Below are 22,822 nucleotides of genomic sequence, written 5' to 3' on the forward strand. Positions count from 1 at the left end.
ATTCCTGTAGAGTGTGTGTGCGTGCGTGAGTGTGTGTGTGTCCTCCTCCTACACACATCCCTCAGGAGCGACTGCCGTAAGGGAGGGTGTGTCCTCAAACCAGCTCAGCCTGGGTCGTTGTGTGGAAAAAGAATGAGAGGACTGATCGAAAGAAAAACCAAAACCTGGGACTACGGGGAAAGCCATGACTGAAGTGTTGCCCCCAGTGTCTGACCGCGGAACCTCAGGAGACGCCCTCCCACAACACACCTGTTTGACGGAGAGCCGCCCGTGCTGTCGTGAGATGACTGTGCGGGGTACGGATGGGAGTGGATGCACGGAGGCAGCCCCAGTGCACGTGGGCCGAGATGGACTATGGGATGGGGTGGGGGGCAGGGCGGTGCTGCCCCGGAGGGCTGCATGGTCTATTTCATCTGATATTTTCCCCACCCCTCCCTGAGGATGATGGATTGTATATGTGAATGGGCTCTTGGATGACTAGTGCCAGGTCGTTCTCATTGGGAACATAAAGTACAGTGGGTTTGGGGTCTACCAGGGTCTTGTGGGCTGGCTTCTGTTTTACACAGAGTATCCAGGAGATGGCAGATACTAATTCATTGATCCCACAGATTGAGGGTATTGATCTTCTTTTAAACAGTCATTGAAATACTGAATTTCAGCAAAAAGTTAGAAAACATTTACTTAACTCTGCACCAGTGATTGACTAGAATATTGCATGACTATTTTAATGTTGGTTATGAGAACTGTGTAATAATAAGGGTAGATACTTGCATGGGACATTAGGTAAAACGAGGAATATATAAAGGGTATGTGTAGTAGAAGGACATTTTTTAAAGAATCTGGGTATGCCCAAAGTCAGAGACGTTAAGTAACTTGCCCAAAGTCACACAGCTGTTGAGTGGCTGAGCCAGAATTCAACGCAGACAGAGTGCATCCTCTTAATCACCACTACACTACCAAGGGCATCTTATGATACACCTTTAACTCCAAATCTGCAAATCCAAAATCATTTGTTTGACTGCAGAATTCGCATGTAAGCGAGGCCCGTTACCTTTTACTCTCACTAAAGAACTTTAAGAACTTACAACAGTGGTTAGAGTGGTTGGAACTGTACTTTTCAGAATTTATTTAACGTGTTTATATTCCCTTTAGAAGGATATGCGCACATATACATTCATATAAATTAGAAAATAAGAATAAGAACAATATGAAAACTCTCCCACCTTATTCTAGGAGCAGGGCAAGAGTCTCTCTACTTAAGCACTGTTGGGACCCTTAGTCCCTTTGGGCTGCTATAACAAAATGCCATGGACTGAGTCTATGGTGTTTTGGGTATATGGCTCATAAACAACAGAAACTTATTTCTCACAGTTCTGTGGGCTTAAAGTCCAAAATCAAGGGGCTGTCAGATTCAGTATCTGGTGAGGGCCCACTTCCTGGTTTATAGATGGCTGTCTTCTCGCTGTGTCCTCACATGGAGGAAGGGGCAAGGGAGCTCTCTGGGGTCTCTTTTGTAAAGGCACTAATCCCATTCATGAGGACCCCATCCTTATGACCTAATTACCTCTCTAAGGCCCCAACCTCCTAATACCATCACCCTTGGGCATTAGGATTTAACATATAGATTTTGGTGGGGGACACAAACATTCAGTATAGCAGGGACCAAACATAAAAGACTGGCTCCACCTTCCAGTGCTAAGGAGCTTAGGGGTGAGACCAAATGTACAAGCAAAGTCATGTTGAGGGCTCTGAGTGTTAAGAGCGCCAAAAGGATACAAAATAAATGACCTCAGATGGAATTCAGCCTGACAGGTTTTCTGCATGTAAAAGGTAAGTTTGGAGTGGCATTTTGAAGTAGCAATGGCCCCCAGACTGGCAGAAGGAATGGCATGGACCAATTGTGAAGGGAATTCTGTTGATGAGGAAGTGAGCTTGTCGTTCTAGACAGGGAGAACCTGCTCATGCCACGTCGAGGGGGACGGAAAGGGGGAAATTTCCCCCTACCCCTCTTGAGTTCTTTTGTCTGGTCTAATCATTAAATTGACACATGACCAATTAACAGGAGAAAAAGCCAGTTTTATTCATAAGCATGGAGGTTCTGTAGAAACGGGATGCCCTCCCTCAAGTGACCAAAGCAGGCTGTTTATATATCACTTTTTGACAAAGAAGAAACAGTTCTTTGTGAAGATAGAGCAAAACAAAGGGGCTTGTGCTTGGGGTAGCGGACTAATGAAGAAGTAACAAAGTTTGTTTCTATAGCTTTATTAGCCTTGACTTTCCTAACTCTGGTGAGAAGGATGTTTTCTATCCTCCTGATATAGGGAGGGTACCTTCACGTGGGAGATTTATGCCCCACTTTCAGGGGGAAGTTGGGGATCAGGATGGGTTTTTTAAATGTCATTTCTTGCCACCGGCTGTTTCTCAAGTAACTTTCATTCAAAGTAATCAATACGTCACTGAGACATATTGTGGGGGTGGTCTGCCCTACATAAAGGGACTCTATCATGTGAAGTTTTGAATGTGACTGAACACGCAGAGGAAGCGCACCTGGGAAACCAGTACCAAACCTCCCTTTGATCTTGGTTATCGTAAAAGCTAGCCTGACTGCAACCGCAACAGCCTTCAGATGCCCACCACCCTTTCCAAAACAAGAACCGGTTCGGTGAGGTCACCTGCTGGTCACCCCATTTGCATTTGGTGGTCAGTGCTGGTCAGGGTGTAATTCAGCTAAATGAACTTTGCAAATTCCTGCTGATTTTACAGGCAGGAATGGAGGCCGAGACTTTGAGATTTTAAAAATGCATTTCAGAAGTACCATCACGTTAGAGCTTCCTTTCGGTCCCTTGGGGTGGCCACCAAGTAAACAGCTTAATTTCCATCCCAGCTGGAGGTACAGAACGCTGCATTCACGCTCACCAACAGATAAATGTCTCCTGTCCCTGGCAGTGCTTAATGGCTTTTAGTAGAGTTAAGGCTGGGAAGAAAGGAACTGACTTCCTCTTATTGGGTAAAACTGAAACCCCGAGGAGACGATTCCATTTCAGGCAGACCCTTTCCTTCTCAGATGACTCATCCACAGCCCAGCCAACTCCCTTTCAGCCCATTCAGGTAAAATGGAAGACAGGGGCCACCCGACCGGGCAGGCGGCGAGGGGGGCTGGTGAGCTGGGTGTTTGGGGTTTGTTAGCTGAGGATTTGCATTTCTAATAAGGGCCACGTCCTGGGAAGCTGCAGCCCAGTGGCTGCGAATGTCTTTTTTTTTTAGTATATATAATTTTATTTTAATTTAATTTTATTTTTTAATTTTCATTGGGGTATAATTGATTTACAATGTTGTGTTAGTTTCAGGTGTACAGCAAAGTGAATCTGTTCTTCATATACATATATCCACTCTTTTTTAGGTTCTTTTCCCATATAGGCCATTACAGAGTATTGAGGAGAGTTCCCTGTGCTATCCTGTAGGTCCTTATTGTGGCTGCGAGTCTCTTCAGCTCTCTGCGGGTCTCTTTAGCTCTCTAAGCGCTCTGTTTTGCAGGGACCAAGGCAAGAGTCTTCAGCATGAATAAATAGCTGTGGAGAAGGAGGGGAAACGGCGGGATGGGGGAGTACCAGAAGCACTGAGCCTTTAAAATGGTATTGTAGCAAGACTCAGGGCTCCCTGGGGAAGTCCTCGCCAGCCTGTCCCTCACCTGCCCTTCGTCTATGTAAGAGAAACTTATTAAATGGTGCACTCCAAGATTTTGAGATTTACTGTTATTTCTCCAAAGAGAAGTCGGTAGGCATGTCTATCCCAGCATTATTTATACGGTAGAAAATTAGGAAAAGAAAAACAATGTCCAACAAGAGGTGAATGATAAAATAATTCAACGATTAAATAAATTCATTCTTAAGTAAATAAGTAGTAGAAATCCTTAAGTCAACAGTATGTCTATTAAGTAATGTGATTCTTTTCAATGTTAAATGAAAAATGCAGGATACATGTTGTACATAGAGTTTTTATTTTTTAAAAAACAGACACACAGGGCTTCCCTGGTGGCGCAGTGGTTGAGAGTCCGCCTGCCGATGCAGGGGACACGGGTTCGTGCCCCGGTCCGGGAAGATCCCACATGCCGCGGAGCGGCTGGGCCCGTGAGCCATGGCCGCTGAGCCTGCGCGTCCGGAGCCTGTGCTCCGCAACGGGAAAGGCTACAACAGTGAGAGGCCCGCGTACCACAAAAAAAAAAAAAAAAAAAAAAACAGGCACACAGATGGAAACATAGCAAAATGTTAATGCAGTTAATCCTTAGACGTGGAATCAGAGATTACATTTCCTCTTCTATTTCTAGATTTCCGACAATGGAAATTTTTCTTTTTTTTCTGATCGTAGAAGTTAGATGTCAAAGCAGGAAACTATCATATACACTCGTTTCTTTTTTTCTTTGTTTGTTTTCCTTCCTCTTTTAATCTCCTTGCATGAGAACATCAGCTATGCTGTCAGTGGAACCGTCAGTGTTCTGCCCGCCAGATACTGTATTGCTAGCAGGAAACGGAAAGCTGCAGGGGTATAAGGACGAGACCTGATGCTCCTAATTCCCCTCACCCGTCGTCCCCTCCTCCGTGAGTCCATCTAAACACTTCTTGAACTTGTTTATAGTTTCAGCTGCTACAGCCTCTCGGGCCCAAGGAGTTCCCTGTGTTTTCCACCCTCGGTGTGAAGTGGCAGAGGCCTGCGCAACGGGTATCCTTAGATGACCTCCTTTAGACTCCAAGGGTCCTCCCTGGTTTTGCATTTCTAGGACTGAGCAAACAAAAGAAGAACGGTGACTAGACATTCACAATTAGCCAAGCACACGAAGAGACAGCATCGATTTTGTAGACTTGTTGAACTTGGTGCTGGAGGAGACCTCAGAAATTGTTTAGGCCAGTGTTTTCCTAAAAGTCCACATAATGGGAGTCAGTATTCCAGAAACCAGTGGACGTTGTACAGTACCCAGGATACAGTGGCACTGGCTGCCTAAAAATATTGTGGTGTGGTAGGGGGTTTGGGGGGTTGTTTTGTTTTCGCTCTGGGCTGGAAGTGGGTGACAATGGTTACTTTGGGGATCTTTTGGTTTGTTTTTTTTTTTGCGGTACGCGGGCCTCTCACTGTTGTGGCCTCTCCCGTTGCGGAGCACAGGCTCCGGACGCGCAGGCTCAGCGGCCATGGCTCACAGGCCCAGCCACTCTGCGACATGTGGGATCCTCCCGGACCGGGGCACAAACCCACGTCCCCTGCATCGGCAGGCGGACTCTCAACCACTGCACCACCAGGGAAGCCCGGTTACTTTGTTTTGATCAGAAACTTCGGCACTTACACAAATGCTTCGCTATTTTGTTAATGGAGAAACTAATTACTGTATGAGAGACAAAATCTTTTAAAATTGGGGGTGAGAGAAGATGGACCTTGCTGGGACTCAGCTAACCTGGGCCCACCTGCGAGGTGGTGAAGGCAGGAATATCCTGGCATGCCTGATGGATGAGAAAATGGACTGGAGAGCAGCTGCCTGACCCCAGCTAAGCAGGCTGGTGCATGGGGGCAGTGGCCGAGAATCCAGGGTGTCTACCCTGAAGGCCTGGGCTGCCTCCAGGACACCCCATCTGCCTATTTAAACCAAGTCCCTGAGTTGTGTTTCCTGTACTGCGAATAATTCAGCAGACTTTGAATTTTTGCTCCAAATGTGATCTTTCTTTCCAGACTTAGTCCTGGGTCTAGAACGTGATTATTGTAATTGCCTTTCTAGATCCTCCCATATTTCCCAGCTGTGGAATACTGACTCGCAGGTTCAGAAGATTCCAGTAGGAAAGTAGGTGGGCTCTGGAATCCGACAGCCTGGGTTCAAATCCTGCCTCCCCCACCCACCAGACCACGATCCCAGGTGTAACTTCTCTGAGTATCAGTTTTCCCAACTGTAAAATGGGAATAACGATAGCATCCGCCGTAAGGGTCATTGCGAGGATTGAACAGCGTAATGAATGAAAAGTGCTTGCCCGGCTCCTGGTGCCCAGGACACACTCAGCAAAGACGAGCTGTCACCCTCAACACCATCATTGTTATTATCAGTTTTCCACGGAGAGACCACAGCCATGACCCAGAGCCAGCTTTGAACCTATTTTGCTTGGCTGGACCAGGGGCATTCACTCTGCTAGCTGTGTTCTTTGCTTTATCCTTCAGGGGAGAATGAGCCACCAGTTCCTTATTCACCTGGTACCCATTTTAAAGGCCCTGAGAACTGACGTGGTATGATCAAGGCCACACTGCTCCTAGGGGCAGTGGGAGAAATGTCCCGTCTCTAGAGCTCTTCACTCTGCAGTGCCCTGTTCCCTCTGGACACCTCCTTGGATCCTCCAGACCGGAAGAGGGAGAAACAGGAGAAACAAATGACCAGATCCTCGGGAGCCCTAGTTTGGATCGCTGTTTCCTGTGCGCCTGCCCCTTGCTTAGTGTCTTCCCTTATTCTGTAGATCTCGGTGCCGCTTCGCGTGGAGCTGATGCTTCCTGTTTCACTTTCCTCCCCTCCTGACTGTGAAGGAACCGCCAACCCCACCTGAGAGCCTTGGTCCCTGGGGTGGATGAGAGACACGCTGGGGGCCTGTAGGAGGGCCAGGAGTCGGCTGATGGCTTCTGGCTGGTTTGAAGCCCTTGTCCCCACTATGCTTGCCCCAGTGGGGCATTACAGGAATTCTCTGAGGCACGGGCCCCCCTGAAAAGGCCCTTCCAGGTCTCTAAGGCCCCTCTGACCAGAAGCCTCCCTACCTGCATCAGCCACTTCCTGAGCGCACCTTTGAGATGTAGACACTCTGGGGCCACAGAGCCGAACGAGCTTTACTTCCTGCCCTCACGGGTGGGGAAAGTCAGGCCCAGACTGTGAGCCTAATGACCGGGGATTCTTGTACCCACAGGGTGTTGGGGGCCGGTGTTCCAGGCAGAGCGGCGCCCGAGCAGAGGCACTGAAGCGTGACCTTGCACTCGGCGTGGAGCTGAGCGCTTCCTCGTTCTCCAGTTGCCTTGAGTGTGTTTCTTCTGCCTCGGCTAGATGGTAAGTGCTTCTAGGCAAGAGGTCATAGTGAGCCCTGCTCCTTCTTCTCTAGCCCCTGTGCTTGTGGGGGTGATGGACAGCTTGGAAACACCTTCGCCTGAGTCATCGGCTGCTGACCTGCTCGGCAGCTTTGTGACGTCAGATTTTATCCCCATTTTACAGATATGGCAACTGAGGCCTTGAGAGGGTGACTTGATGGCTCAGCTACTCAGTGACTGAGGCTAGATTTGCACTCAGGTCTGAGGTCTGACTCCAACTCCTCCCTAGATCTCACCCTCACGGTCAACACTGAGGGAATGCGCGTGGATTCAGTGCTCAGCGCAGAGAGAGATGCTGAGAGGGAGGGAACACGTGAGCGTGAGCTTGTGGGGCTCGGTGGAAAGGGCGCTGGCTCTGGAAGGGAGACCCCTGGCTCCAGTCCCAGCTCTTCCAAGCATGAGCTGCATGGACTTAGAATAGTCACTTCTCTTTGGAGCTCAGTTTCCCTGGATGGAAAATGAGAAGATGGTAGAAGTTTCCATCTCATAATCTATAGAACTATGAGAACTTTGGTCTCCAGTGTGTCTTACATCTCAGCACCCCCAGCTCTGCCAGGCCTGCCCTCCCAGTCCCTTCCCAGGGAGCCCCATCCCTGGGTCTCCCCCAGCCTCTGTGCTCCCCTCTCCCCAACAAACCCAACCTCTAGCTCAGTGGAATCCCCTGAGGAGCCTGTTAAAATGCTGACTCCCAGGCAGCTTCCCAGAACCTGATGACTCTGAGTCCCTGGGAGATGGGCCCAGGGACCTGCCTTTCTCCTCTAAACACTCCCAGGAAATTCTGCTCATCAGCCAGACTTGGCAGTCATTGCTGAGCTCAATAGTTCTCCAGCTTTGGCAGGCGTCAGAGTCACGGGGCGGGGGTGCGAAATGACTGGGCACCACCCCCAGAATTTCTGATTCAGTAGTTCAGAGGGGGGTCCACAAATGCGCACTTCAAACGAATTCCCAGGTGATGCAGGGAACCACGCTTGGAGAACCACTGCCCTAGCTCATTTCCCGAGCCAGCCAGCAAAGGCATCTTTACTCGTGGGCGACGGCCGGGGCGGAGCAGTCCTGTCAGCACATGAACTTTTAACAGAGACCTTCGAAATTATTGAGATATTATAATAACAGCTACCATTTAGTATGATACACGCTACATGCCAGGCCCTGTGCTAGAAGTCTACAATCCATGTCTCTCATTATCATATAGGGTTTGCAGATTCAAAAACAAAGGATGAGATTAAGTGATCGTCTGAGATTGCACTTGCTACAAATACCACGAGGACTTTCTAGAGGGAAGCTTGGGCTATTTCCTTTACCCCACGAGGCCTGTCTTTGTCTCCGCCTGGAGTGTCAGGAGAGTTTCCAGCCAGGTTCAGAGAGGGGTCACCACCCAGGTTGGGGGTGGGATTTGGGGTTGGAGGAGGCTTTCATTAGTTCCCCACAAATTGTGCCCTGCCGGCGGTGGCCCTTGGTTCACACCCGCGGGACAGCCTGCTTGGTGCGCATCTCGTTTCACCCACTTTGAAGGGACCCCTCGTGTAAGCGGGGACCGTTGCAGCTCTTGAAGGCTGAGCTCCTGGGGTGAAAACGGTGGTCTGCTGCTGGATCCCAGCCTACTGGGGTTCTGCGTGGGTTCTGGCCTGGCCAATGTTCTGTTTGCCTGTAAGCGCCCTGGAATAGTAGAACTGTTGGTACCGGATCCCAGGGAACAGATAGACGTGGAAAAGGTTGAGTCGTGAGTTCAACTCTCCCAGCTGGTGCGTCTTAGTGGGGGAGCTTCTTTCCCTCTAACATGTGAAAATTGGCCTGTTGTTTAATAGGAAGCTCATTGATTTGTGCAAACATATAAAACACAGAGTATATAGGAAATACAAGTGGCCATGAGGGCTTTTTCCACACTTAGCTCTTTAATCTTACCATTCGCCAACACAGACACACACACACACACACAGCACAGATCATGCTTGTGTGTGTGTTGTTTTGTCTTGTTTTCAGTTATTTTTATGTCTGGCAGGGATCTCAAGTTTTTCAAGCCATCCATACCTTTTGGGCGGCATCTCCTACTTCTACCTGTTCTCTTCCCTCTGCAAAGAAAAGGAAGGAAGGGAGAGAGGGAGGGAGGGAGGGAGGGAGGAGGGAATAAACGAAGGAACTGCCCTCAAACACTGATCCATTGGCGTGGCCAGAGCCCCCCACACAGTGGCTTCGGCGTGCTATCCTTTCTGTTTTAAGAGGACAGACACGCATAGGTCCTGCACAAGCTCTGTCCGCACCCTTGAAGGTAGCTTGGTGGAGTCTACTGACATTGGAATTGGCGTCGAAAGTCAATAGCTCTGGTCCAGGATCTTTCACTCAACCATGGCACCTTCCCCCAGCCTTCCATGGCCAGTCTGACTTACCCGTCTCCTTAGGGAGGTGGTGATAGCAAAAGAGATCGTGGGGGCTTCCCTGGTGGCGCAGTGGTTGGGAGTCCGCCTGCCGATGCAGGGGACGCGGGTTCGTGCCCCGGTCCGGGAAGATCCCACGTGCCACGGAGCGGCTGGGCCCGTGAGCCGTGGCCGCTGAGGCTGTGCTCCGCAACGGGAGAGGCCACAGGAGTGAAAGGCCCGCGTACTGCAAAAGAAAAAAAAAAAAGAGATCATGGATCTGAGAGCATCCCTCCAGTCTGAAAGCTGGATGAAATTCTAGGAATCTAAATGTTTTGCTTTACTGATGAGAAACCCGAGGCCCAGAGGGAGGAGGTAACTTGCATGAAGTTGCACAGCGAGTTTTGGGGCACTAGAGAACTGACAGCAGAAGGAGGGTATTGCCCTGGTGGTCCTGTTGCTATTTCCATGTGGGTGATTGTTTGGCAAACAGTGAGTGAAGTGACAGGAGAACTTCTCTGGGAATCTCTCCGGCCAGAGCGCCTTCTCTGCCTCTCTGTCTGTCTCTCAGACACACACAGACACATGCATGCACACACACATTTCTTGGTGTAAATAACAAAAAGGCAGTGACTACCCTTCACAGGAGAGACTTATACTCTTTTTCACTGATTATGGGGAAACCTGTTGGGCATCGTCTAACTTTGCAAGATAGAACGAAAGTCTCGGAGGAGTGAAGCTTGAAGTTAAGGAGAGTCTACTGCCCCAAATCCCTTGCATCCATAGGGCTTGGTGGCCTTGTACTTGCCTAAACCCCCATCTCCCAATTATCCCTCTTCCCCTTTCACAGATAGACACATTCCTGGTTCTCCTGCCTGCAACACACATAGGGTAGAACAAAAGAACATGGGCTATTAAAATAGACGATTGAACATTTCTCATTAGCGGTGTGCCCTTAGGTAAGTTACTTAACCTCTCTGAGCTTCACCTTCCTCGTCTGGACAATTATAACACCTCTTAATGTTGCTGTCAGGATTAACAAAGGTAAAGCATTAAAAGTGTTTAATACAGGGACTGGTACAAAGTAGGGGCTTAATAAACATTATCTGCTGCTACTGAAAATGTTGGAGAGATGTTGAAGATCACATTCTTGCATCATTTTCGTGAGAGAATGAACTGGTTCATCATTTAAATGAGATCTCCCTCTAGGCCTCTGGCAATCTGACTGCATAGTTAAAACTTTGATTTTCTGCCCTGGGAAGAACAAATATTGTCGAGGTTTTAAGCACACCGTAGCTGGGCTGTTATCTTTGGAATACCAAGATGCTGGCATGGTAGTTTTCAGTACTACCTTGTGCATATAAATATCCTTATATCTGAAAAGGATATAAAATTGCAAACAATGAAAGATATTAATGAACTGGAAACCATGAAAACAGGAGTCAAAACACAAAAGCCCAATTATAATGGAATAGAGGTTACACTGTACAGCATTTTCTGGTTTACAGAGCAGTTTTAGGTATTCCCCACTCCTAGTGGCCTCACAACCGTCCTGGAAGGTAAGTATGATTCTGCCCATTCCTCGGGGGAGAGGAGACAGTTTCACGCTGATGCTGAGTGGGAAAGACAGTCAGGAACCGCATCCCACTGGGCCTTGTAGGATTTGGTAAAGAAATTTGGATTGCTCTGAGTTCAGTGTGCTTAAGCAGGAAAGTACTGCAATATTATGTACATTTTTAGAAGATCTCTTGGTAGAGAAGGGTGAGAGCAAAAGTGGAACCAAGGAGGCCACTTGGGAGGTGGCTTTGGACGTTCAGGCAAGAAATGATAACAGCGCTCACGGAGATAAAGAGAAGGTGGGTCAGAGAGTGGAGGTCACAAGATGGCCTTAGGGTGGGTTGGCCGTGGATGTTGATGAAGAGGGAGAACCAAGGATGGCTTCCAGCTTCCCAGTGGGTCGATGGGCGGTTGACGGTGGGGACGTCTGCGGAGGAACAGGTTTCAGAGGTGGGGGGGGAGGGGCGAATCAGGGGCTCTACTTGCATTTGTTTTTGGAAGGAGGGTATCTTATTCCAAACACTGGGCCTTCTGATGGCAGAGAGCAGGTCGTATTCACTTGCTCCTGGGCATTGAATAAATGCTTTATGTGAGCTGGGTGCACTCAGGTCCACCCCCGGGCAGCTGGTCTGTGAAAAATGCCGCCGATGGCAAGGTGCTGTGTTCCTTCAGCCGCCAAGGAACCAGAAAGCCATTAATGACCTCTTCTGAGAACGTTGTGGCCCGTACAAGAAACAAACAAAAACCCCCATGTCCTGCCTTCTCGTGTTTCAGGCTTTGGGTAACTTTCTCTTTTGCCAGTCTCCACGGGATCTTTCCTCTGCTAATGTTTGAAAGTGATGCTTTTTTTTTTTAATGTTGTACTCAGGCCTTAAATAACCTTTACCCTGAGGTAGACGAAGCCTAGTAAAATGCTAATAACATCGACAATAATAATGAGCTTTGGTGGAGTGTCATTTAATTAAAAGACCTCTTTTATATGCATTATTTGATTTTAGCCTTCAACAATCTCTGAGGTGAGATAAACAGCATGTTAAGCTCTGAGAGCCGGAGGCCTACAGTAGCCAAGAGCGTGTAAAAGTGACGTAACTATGGCATGGCTAGATTAAGAGTTGAGGTCCTTGGAATGGGGCTGGCCGGTGAACAGTAGCTATTGTTGTTTGTATGGTTAGTTTCTAGATAGAGAAACTGAGGCACAGTGAAACTGCGTCGTACACTCTCAGCAGTGGAATCAACTCTGAGCTGTGTAGGATGCGCGGTATTTCTGGATGCCACGCTCAGAAGGGATCCAAAGTGAGCCGGGAAGGCTGCTGCCGGGCCTGGATCCCTTTGAAATTCTCCTCCCCCATCTCCCCCTTCTCTCCCTTGCAAGTCCCCATCCCCTGTGAGGTAGGTTGAACACACCATCCAGGACCGCTCGGAGCCTGTCCCCTCCCTGCCTCCTGTCCCGGTGCCCCCTGCCGCTCATCACGCGGGCCTCTCACTGTTGTGACCTCTCCCGTTGCGGAGCACAGGCTCCAGACGCACAGGCTCAGTGGCCATGGCTCACGGGCCCAGCCGCTCCGCGGCATGTGGTATCTTCCCAGACCGGGGCACGAACCCGCGTCACCTGCATCGGCAGGTGGACTCTCAACCACTGCGCCACCAGGGAAGCCTGGCCACATTCTTTGAAGTGGGGTTCAGACCCCGCCTCCACCTCCTCCTTCCCTGACCCCCGCCCTCACGGCACCCTTCTCCAGCCATCCCGGGCCCCACCCCTGCCATCGCAGGTGACTCCGCAGGTGTGAGTCTTGGCTCCCGCATTGGGTAGAGGGAGACAGAGGCCTTGCCCTGTACCTTGTGACTCTCCAGCTGCCATGTGCCTGGCCAGGGCCACGCCCAGAGCAGGTGCCATGACATTATACAACTGACTTTTAGAAAACAATAAAAATAATCATGCCCAGCGCCCACCTATGCAAAGGGGTGGTGCGTTCACCCAGGTCGCCCCTTTGGGAAGTTTACCCCTATTCCCAAGGTGGCGCCCTGGCTCGGAACCTCCGAGACCCCCAAGAACATTCAAGAACGTCCCCCAACACCGCACTGTTCTCCTCGGTGTTGGCAAATCTCTGCCCTTTGAGGGTGGCTTCACGGCTCACATCTGTGGAACCAGGACTGACGCCCTTTAGAAATACAGTTGTCGGGGAAGGGTGGTCTGAATCAGGGGCGATTAAACGATAATACGCCCAGTTTTACGCGTTGCCTTGTAACCTGACTCTGAAGACAGCTCCAGAGGAGGGCTTCCACACGTGTCTTGGGCATCGTGGAGATGAACGTGCAGGCTCTGCCACGGGGACCTCGTTGAGACAGTGGTTCGCTTTGGGCAGGGTCAGTTCTGTGACTGTGTTTAAAATGTGTCCTCAAAGAGGAATGAACGAGCGAGTGTGCGTTTGATCGGAAGAACACGTGTGTTCTTGTGCTTGTGTACGTGCGCGCCTCAGGGGAGAGAGCAGGGGCCCGCTGAGCCCCCTGGGCCCCCAGAGGCCAGCCAGCCCCGGGGGAGACAGCCCTGTGGTTTTTTTGTTTTTTTGTTTTTGGTTTTTTTTACATCTTTATTGGAGTATAATTGCTTTACAATGGTGTGCTAGTTCCTGCTTTATAACAAAGTGAATCAGTTATACATATACTTATGTTCCCATATCTCTTCCCTCTTGCGTCTCCCTCCCACCCTCCCTATCCCAGCCCTCCAGGCGGTCACAGAGCACCGAGCCGATCTCCCTGTGCCATGCGGCAGCCATTGCACTCATGCCTTTGCCACTTGCCTCCCTTTCCCCCAGCCCCCAAATTTGTTCCAGCCCGCTGGCTCCCTCCAGCGACCTGAACGTAATGATTGTATTCTTCATAAATAGAACACCTCCCCCTGCCCCCGATTCCCACCCCAACCCCGAAACTAACTACCCTCCTCTCATTAGGTGCTCTAAGGACGCGGTTCTGTGTGGGAAGAGGCCTGGGCCCTCTTCACAGGCCCTGTTTGTTGCAGGTCCCACTGTCTATCTCTCTTAAAATGATGAAGCTTTGACAAGGCAGGAGGCGCGGGGGCGGGGGGAGCGGAAAGGGAGGGAGGATGTTTTCCCTGGATTCCCAATATTTGGGTTTTGTCCGGTAAAATATTTTCCTGGGCATCAGTGGGAGAGGAAATGGACAATCACTGTTTCTTCAGAGACTGATTTTAGCTGCTGGCAGAGGTTCAGGGGCAGCCGGTGTGCCCTGCCCCAGCAGCCCTCCCTTCTCAGTCCTCGTGTCCCTGGTAGGGAGGTAGCCGAGAGGTTTTCAGTGTCAGTATCACAGAAAGAGGAGGCAGTTTTGAAATCCAGATCATATGCCGTTCCTGAGTGACTGCTGTGAATCCTGGTGCCACTGAAATCTGTTGACTGAGGCCGCCAGCCCGCCAGGGTGTCTCTGGGGTCACTTGTACATGGACCCAGCAGCTGTAAACTGGAATCACCAGATTGGACGGGATTCCCGGCAAAGCCCTGGATGCACGGGGTGGCTGCCAAGAAGCATTAGAGGGTCTGGACAAGAGCCTTTCTGGATTTTTCAAAGTGGAGAGGTGGGGATCGAGAGTGGGAAAGGCATCCGGCCTCCCTGCTAGAGACTCAGGGGAGCCTGGTACTGCCTTTCACCAGCTGTGTTCCTCGGTGTGGCCTTGAGGCTCTGACCTCCATTTCCTCCTTGGAGACACAGGGTGAACAATACTCACCTACCGAGTGAGCCGCTCTGGAGGCAAACGCTGCCAGCTGGGCTACTTGCTTGCTGTGTGACTTTGAGCAAGTTACGTTAATATCTCTGTGCCTGGTTCTCCTTGTTATGTTGGTTTCCTGTGATTGCTATAACAGAGGACCACAAACGTGATGACTTAAAACAACAAAAATTTGATCTCTCACAGTGCTGGAGGCCAGAAGTGCAAAAATCAAGAGTGAGCAGGACGCGGCTCTCTCCAAAGGCTAGGAGAAAACCCTTCCTTGCTTCTTCCAGCTTCTAGAAGTTGTTGGTATTCCTTGTGGCTGCATCGCTCCCAACCCCACCTCTGCCTTCACATCACCTTCTCTTCTGTCTGTGGGTTTCTTCTCCAGGTGTTTCTTATTAGGACACTTGCCATTGAATCCAGGGCCCATTTGGATAAGCCAGGGTGATCTCATCTTGAGATCCTTTACTTAGTTACACCTAGGAAGACTCTTTTCAAATAAGGTCACATTCGCAGATTCTGGGGACTAGGACATAGACATATCATTTGTGGGGGAGGGGGCACAATTCAACCCACTACACTGGTTTATTAAATGAGGATGATAATGGAGATCCCGTTATGGAGACTACACAAGTTTATACGTCTAAAGTCCTTTGAGCCGTGCCTATCACACAGCAAACACTCAGTGTTTGCTTTTGTCATAATCCTCAGCAAGCCATCATTTCATAATCACCATCATCATCACCACCATCACCATCGCCACCACCATCACTGCCATCACCATCACCACCATCACCACCATCACCATCACCACCATTACCATCACCACTACTGTCACAACTGCCACCATCACCATCACCACCATCACCATCACCACCATCACCATCATCACCACCCCCATCACCACCATCACCATCATCACCATTACCATTATCACCACCATCACCATCATCATCGCCACCATTACCACCACCACCACTGTCACAACTGTCACCATCACCATCATCACCACCATCACCATCATCACCACCATTACCATCACCACCACCATCACTGCTGTCACCATCATCACCACCACCATCACCATCACCATCACCATCACCATCATCCCTAACACTTGTGAAGAGGCTTCCCAAACTGAACACGTCTAAAACTAACTCTTGACTCATTCTTCAACCTCTCAGTAGTTACCTCTGTGTACTCCATCCTTTAAATAATCCTGGTTTCCTCTTTTTCTCTCACACCTCATTCCATCTATAAGTCCTGTCTATTCTGCCTTCAAAATATATCCCCAGTATGACCACCATCTTTCAGTATCACCACGTTGCACCCCTCCAGGGGACGCCCTTCCCATTTTGGTGGCTGTGAGGGGCACCTCTGGAGTCTTATATTCAGCACCGTGGTGCTGCTTCCTGCCACCTCCACCCCCGTCCCCCGGTTCAAGCCCCATCGTCTCTCACGTAGGTCACTGCAGTCACCGGTGGCTGTCCTCTCAGCTCGTCCCTTAGCTGCCGCCCCTCCCTCACTTCATGCACACACCCCCGACCGTCTCCTCTCCTCAAAACACAGGTCAGATTGTCACTCGCCTGCTCCAAACCCTCCAATGGTTCCCCCGTCTCACTCAGAGCAGAAGCCAAAGGCCTTATGGTAACCCCCAGGCCCACGTGATCACCTTCCTCTCTGCCACCAGCCTTGAACAAAACACCCCCCCACACACACACACACACTTGCATTTGTGCTTGCTACTTTCTAAGCCTAGAACACTCTTTTCCCAGCTATCTTTGTGGTTTTCTGCCTCATTTCATTCAGTCTGTGCTTAAAAGACACGCTGTCACGGAGGCCTTCCCTGCCCACCGCAGGGTCATAGCTCAGCCGGCATCCCCACAGATCTCCATCCTCTCGACCTGTCTTTTTCAAAGCACAGCTTGCTACCTGGCGCCGGATGTTTATGCGCTTGTGGCATTGTGTGCTTTCCCCGTCACACTCGAGTCTGTGACGGGAGAAACTGTGTTTCGATGGCTGCTGGGTCCTCAGCCCCAAGCACGTGTTAAGCACATGAGAAGCGCTTTCTGGACAAGGGGATGATTACGAGCCGGGCTCTGGCTCTGCGCACATCCTCCTGGTCTCCCAACAACCAGTGATGTCAGTGTTGTCACCCCCTTATTTTGTCCGGGGCACAGAGACAGTAAATGAATGTCCTGGGCTACCCGACGAGGGAAAGGCAGCAGCAGGATCTGAACCAGCTCGTCGCCTGCCAGAACCCACTTTCCGAATCACCATCTGTCACGAGACAGAAACGAGAGACTGTGATGACAGACCTTTGGAAACGGAAACGCACGACATGAATGTACCAGGACGACAATAGCCGAGCCCAGCACGTCTAAGCTGATTGCTCCCAATTTGCTCTGGGTCTCCTTCCTGTTTAATTCTTTAAATTGTGAGAGCTCTTTCTGCTGCCTCCCCTGATGGTACAACGTGAGGGGGTAAGAAGGGTGTCCATGAGGCACTATTGCTCTATTCAGTTACTATCAGACTTCAGTGGCCCGGAATGTTCTGGAAATGGGACATGCAGGCTGCGTGAATGTGCCCTTTATTCCAAAAACAGGTCAGTCCATTTTCCGCCTTTAGTAAACATGGTGTGTTGATAAGAATCAAATATTTCAGTGTGGGACCATGCAAAGATGTACTCTCAGCTCTACCGAGATAACCTGTGCCCTTAAATAGTAATAGTACCCCTTATTCCCTGAGTCTTACCAGGTGTTAGAGACATTCCAAGTGCTTTATGCATATTAACTCATTTAGCTCCCCAACCAATCATGGGAACAAGTCCTCTTATTAACTCCAGTAATCCTAGTCACAGAAACACAGAGATGTTGAATAACTTGACCAAAATCATACAGCTCATGATCGGCAGAGCCGGGATGGGAACGCGGGCCGTATGTCTCCTGAGGATGGGTTTTAACCAGCTCTCTTTTGTGACTCTCAGCTTCATCTGTAAATTGTGGGGAATGCATTCAATCATATTTTCAGCTTGAAAACACTATGCTTGTAAGGCTGAGAACTTGGTAGTACTTCTGAGTCATTGGTGTGAGTGCAAGAAGTATAGGTGACTGGGATGCAGCGGGATTAAGGCTGTCACAGGAAGGCCCACGATCCAGGCTTCGTTTCCATCAGGTTCTCTCTTGTGTCTTGCTGTCCTGTCATTTGCTACTTTTCTTGCCTTGATTGTTTGCAGAAATAAGAGCCCACAGGTGCTCGTCTACCCCCAGACATGTTTCCTCTCTGTGTGATAAAAAATATATCTATGAAACCCATATGGTCCTCTGGTGTTGATTAACTTTAAAAGCACTCTCACATCTCTGTTCTCACTTGATTCACGTAGAGACCCTGTGTGGACAGGCAGGGAGAGTCCCATTTTACAGACGAGGAAATAGAGGTGGAGAAGGCTGATCTTAAGGTTGCATTTATCTCCTCCTGTCTCCTATGAGTATTTCCTGGGTCCTTCCTCAGGGTTTTTCTTACTTTACTGTAATAATCTTAGCAAACAGAGTCTTCGATTGCTCCCAGCCACCTCCTACACTGTTGTCACCGCTAGATTAGTAATAAATTCCTGTCAGAACGGTGGCCATCTTTTACTGAGTACCTTTGATGTGCCAGGAACTGTGCTAGGGGCTTTTCACGTTTTACGTCCTTCTAATCCCCACAATACCCCTTTGAGATATATAGCATTATGACTCCCATTTCACAGATGAGGTGCCTGAGACCACACAGCCCCAGGGCGACACGTGCACATAGTCACACAACGAGGAGGTGGTAAACCCAGGTTCTGCACACGTTGACACAGATTGTCCGGTGACCCCTCCCTGGTTGAAGCCTACCGGGACTGCTGGTCATGACTCCTGGACAGGACAATGTCCAAACTCCTTGTCGTGGTGTGCAGGGCCTCCCTGTGCCCACGGCACCTACCCTCCCGCCCACGTCCTAGCCCCTCCACCTTCACTCTCAGCCACACTCAACTACCAGCTGCTCCCTGCTCAGGCCATGCCCTTGCTCTGGACCGCGCCTCTCTGCTGCCCTCCTTGGAAGGCACACTCCTTCCCCTTCTGGCTGGTGATTTCCCATCCATCCTCCACGCACCAGGCCAAAGCCACCTTCTCTCTGCAGCCTCCTCTGACCCACCATCTCCCATGCCCTTCTCCCTGCCCAGCGTCACTCTGCCCCAGGGCACCCTGAACCACACCCCATTGCGGCACAGCTCACCCGGTGTCACTAGCACCTAACATAGCCCTCAGATAGAGGGACAAAGGACAGCGGGGAGCAGTGTGGCTTGTGGAAGCACCGGACGATGTGTGCCCCGCCTAAGAGCATTCTGCTTCCTTGTGGGTTTTTTTAAACACACGCCAGCCCAACAAAACAACTTTGTGGCTGGTGTGTGAACCATGGGCCACCAGTCTGAGACTCTTGGGAGCTCCTCGGGATTCGTGTGCTTCTCTCCATTGTCACTACTTAAATGAGGGAGGGAGGGAAGGAGGGGAGGAAAGAAGGAAGAATTTACCTTCCTAGACCTGGCAATTTGGCTTCCGTAAAACATGGTGTATTAATTAGTCTGCTCAAGCTGCCATAACAAAATGCCATAGATTGGGTGGCTTAAACGGCAGAAATTTGTTTTCTTACAGTTTCTGGAGGCTGGAAGTCCAAGGTCAAGGTTCCAGCCAATTCTGTTTCTGGTGATGACTCTCTTCCTCACTTGCAAATGGCCACATTCTTGCTGTGTCCTCACATGGCCTTTCCTTGGTGTGTGCACTCGGAGAGAACAAGCTCTCTGCTGTCTCTTCTTATAAGGAAACTAATTATATGGGGTCAGGGCCCCATTGTTATGACCTCATTTAACCTCCCTTAGAGGTCCCACCTCCAAATACAGTCACACTGGGGGTAAGGCTCCAACATACAAATTTGGGGAGTGGAGGACGAACATTCAGTCCATAACACATGGCATTCCAGATCATTCAATCCACAAGTCTTTCCTGTGTCCTCACTATGGGGATTCTGAAAACATTGAAGGCAAACAGCAGAGTCCAGTGGTCAAAAGCACGAGCTTTATATCAGGCAAATTCAAGTTTGATACTTAGCTCTACCGCTTACTGACCAGGTGACCTTAGACAACCTACCCAACTTCTCTGAGCCTTGCACTCCTCACACCAACCACCCAGGGTTTGTATGGGGGTTAAGCAAGATCCAGGCACATCCACCACGCCCAGCAGCGTTCATGACCGCCCTGGAGAGACAGTTACTGAGCACATCCTCCATGCCAGGCTCTCTGCTGGGTGCTGGGGAGCCGGTGGTGAGTAGGACAGAGCAGATCCCTTGTTCTCATTCTTCCTTGAAGAGCCGGATAATAAACAAGGAATTATGTGATCAGGTAGCAGACATGTCCGTCACTTGAGAATGGGACACGGGCCGTAAGGTAGGAAAAAGCAGCAGGGGAGGAAAGGCCTCACTGGGGAGGTGACTTTGACAAGAAGCTGAGGGCCATTCAAAGACTTGGGCAGAGTATTCCAGGCGGGGGAGTAGCAATCACGAAGGCCTGAAGGTGGGCATGCTCAGTGCCCACGGTATTCATTCCGATAGCTGTGGTCCTATTGCACGTGGTCCCACCCTCAGAGGCCACCACCCTGGGGGGACACAGGACCTCTCCCCAGCCCTCCAGGGAGCAGGGCCTAGACGAACCCGGCTTTCAGAGGGGAGCAGCGCCTTGAGGGCTGGAGTGCTGGGAAATGGACAGCAGCGGAGGAAGAGGATGTGGCGTTTGGGGGGGGGGTGAGAAACGAGCATCCCGGGGGAGAGGGGAGTTTGGTCGAAGAGCCTGGTGTCTGAGGGACCCTGGGAGACTGCCCAGGCCTGAGCCGATTCTGAGAGCAATGCCAGGCCGGGAGCCCAAGGCACCACGTGGATGACCTCAGCGTGATCTGATAAGGGCAGCAGCCCTCACTGTCACGGCGGGGTGGGCGGGTTTCCCCACTCAAGAGGCAGGGCCCCGGGCAGAAATCCAGCACTGTGAGTCACAACCAGATGTACGTCTTGTCAGGGAGAGAGACATGGCCGCGGAGAACTGGTCATGGTTTCCTGGAAGCTTCCTCAGTGTGGGGCAGGGGCACTCTGAGGATAGGTGCCAGCCAGGGCAGAGAGAGGAGACCGTGCTGGGGGGCTGGGCCAGGGCTGCACTCTCGGGACCGTGGCCGAGCTTTCTGGGGCCACTGGGGGCCAGAGGACTAGATGAGGTCTGAGCCTGGTGCCCGTGGACCAGCTGAGGCACGTCTCCCCTTCCACAATGTGTCTGGAGTTTCCTGGACTTCTGACACAGGTCGGCATGCCCCTAGAGGTGTGGATGTGGGAAGCGCAGCTAGACTGGGAGATGGGACCCCTGCAACCTCATCCCACAAACTTGGATTCAAATCCAAGGACTTGCACAAGCCCAGCTTCTCCAGCCCTTGGTTCTCTCATCTACAAATGGATGGGATAAATTGGGAGCTCTCCAAGGTTCCGCCAAGCTGGACTATTCAGGCAGTTCCTTCATGTTCCTCCCTGTAGATGGGAGAAACTGAGGCCCAAGAGCAAGAGACCTGATCTGAGCCCGCCCAGATCAGGTGGGACTGGAGCTCTAGCTTCGGCCAGAGCTGCACTCCTCCCCGCCTTGCTCCAGTGTCCTGCCTTCTCTCCCCGATCTTCTCCTTCCTGGATGCCTCTTTCCCTCCTTCCCCTCTGCCTGTGCCCCTCACCTGCCAGACATGGAGATTCAGCCTTTCCTGGGGTGGGTGGGTCCCAAGTCAGAACCAAGATGAGAACTCCCAGGGCCATCAGCCATCTGTCTGTACTCACCGGGATAAGTGAGCAGGACCTCCTCCAGCCAGCTTCTGTCTGAATGCTCCACATCCTTCGATCCAACTCAAATGACACCTCCACCAGGAAGCCTTCCAGATCACCCCAGCCAGAGCCATCACCTAAGCAAGGCTTCCCCATGCATCCCACTTTATAATCTTGCTGGTGCCATTTTTACTTACTTGTATTGTATTTATTTGTGCATACATCATAGCTCCTCTACACAATTCCAAACTCAAATTGCCTCCATCTTGCCCATGCCTATCACCAGCCTCCTCTTTGACATCTGTTGCGGTGTTCGTATTCTAAGTGTTGGGTAGATATTTGCGGAATAAATGGAGTTTTCTTTCTTCGATGTGAAAGGATTCTTTCCTTTCAGAATGAATGGTCAGATGTGTAAGAGCGTCTGTTCTAGAGCTGCACTGGGTGGAATCTTAGCTCCACCATCTACACACGGTGGGGACCTTGGACAAATTACTGACACTTGTGCCTCAGTTTCCTCACTGATAAAATAAGGATAAGTCATAACCCCCTACCTCACAGGGTGGCTGTGAAGACTCAGTGAGTCATGTTTGTCGAGCACTTGACGTCGTGCCCAGCATAGACTTGATTTAATAAGTGAAGTTGTCTGGCAATCCAATATGCAAATTTTTATTTGATTGTTTGAAAAAATATTACACCGCCTTACAGAATTCGCGCTTGGCTTTAGGTAGGTGCCAGATCCTTTCCAGTCCTTGCATTCACAGAACCTGCACTGGGTATTCACTGCCATCCGCAGAGCCTCCCCAGCTACGCTGGCTCGGATCAGGGGGCAGGGAAGGGAGAGAAGAGCCGTCTCTGGCGTAACTGCTCGCCAGCTCGGGGCTAACAGCCACATTAAGTGCTCTTACTCAATTCATGTGACTCGACAAATTTGGAATGTGTTAGCGAGAGAGAGTTTTTCCAGCTATGAGTCAGTACATTTATGCTCTCTCACACACACATTTAAAAATTTTAAGAAGAAAGAGACTTCAGCGAGAATCCTTTATGAGTGCAAAGTGGAAATCTCCGGAAACTGTATTTTGACCCTGAAGGCAAGTAATACTTAAGATATTTAATAAAGGGTTCGAAACAAGAGTCGAGGAGAGAAAACACAGCTAGCTGCCTTTTCCTTCTGTATTCTCAGCTGCTGCATTGCACATAGGAGGACCCGATGTACGTGGGTTTATAAAGCACCTCCTGGATT

At 50.3% G+C, this 22,822-nt stretch overlaps 1 protein-coding gene across 5 annotated transcripts in view; it reads left to right on the forward strand.

Annotated features, from left to right (window-relative positions):
• Positions 1 to 22,822, forward strand: part of ZHX2 (zinc fingers and homeoboxes 2) — a 172,636-nt gene that overhangs the window by 44,511 nt on the left and 105,303 nt on the right. For 4 of the 5 annotated variants that reach the window (XM_060287684.1, XM_030875703.2, XM_060287686.1 and 1 more), the window contains exon 2: positions 6,918 to 7,054. The exons of the other annotated variant lie outside the window; for it this stretch is intronic. The gene's annotated coding sequence lies outside the window, so the exon portion shown is untranslated. The remainder of the gene's footprint in view (positions 1 to 6,917; positions 7,055 to 22,822) is intronic. 5 annotated transcript variants of the gene reach the window in all.

This window comes from Globicephala melas, chromosome 17 (assembly GCF_963455315.2).
Source record: "Globicephala melas chromosome 17, mGloMel1.2, whole genome shotgun sequence".
NCBI lineage: Eukaryota > Metazoa > Chordata > Mammalia > Artiodactyla > Delphinidae > Globicephala > Globicephala melas.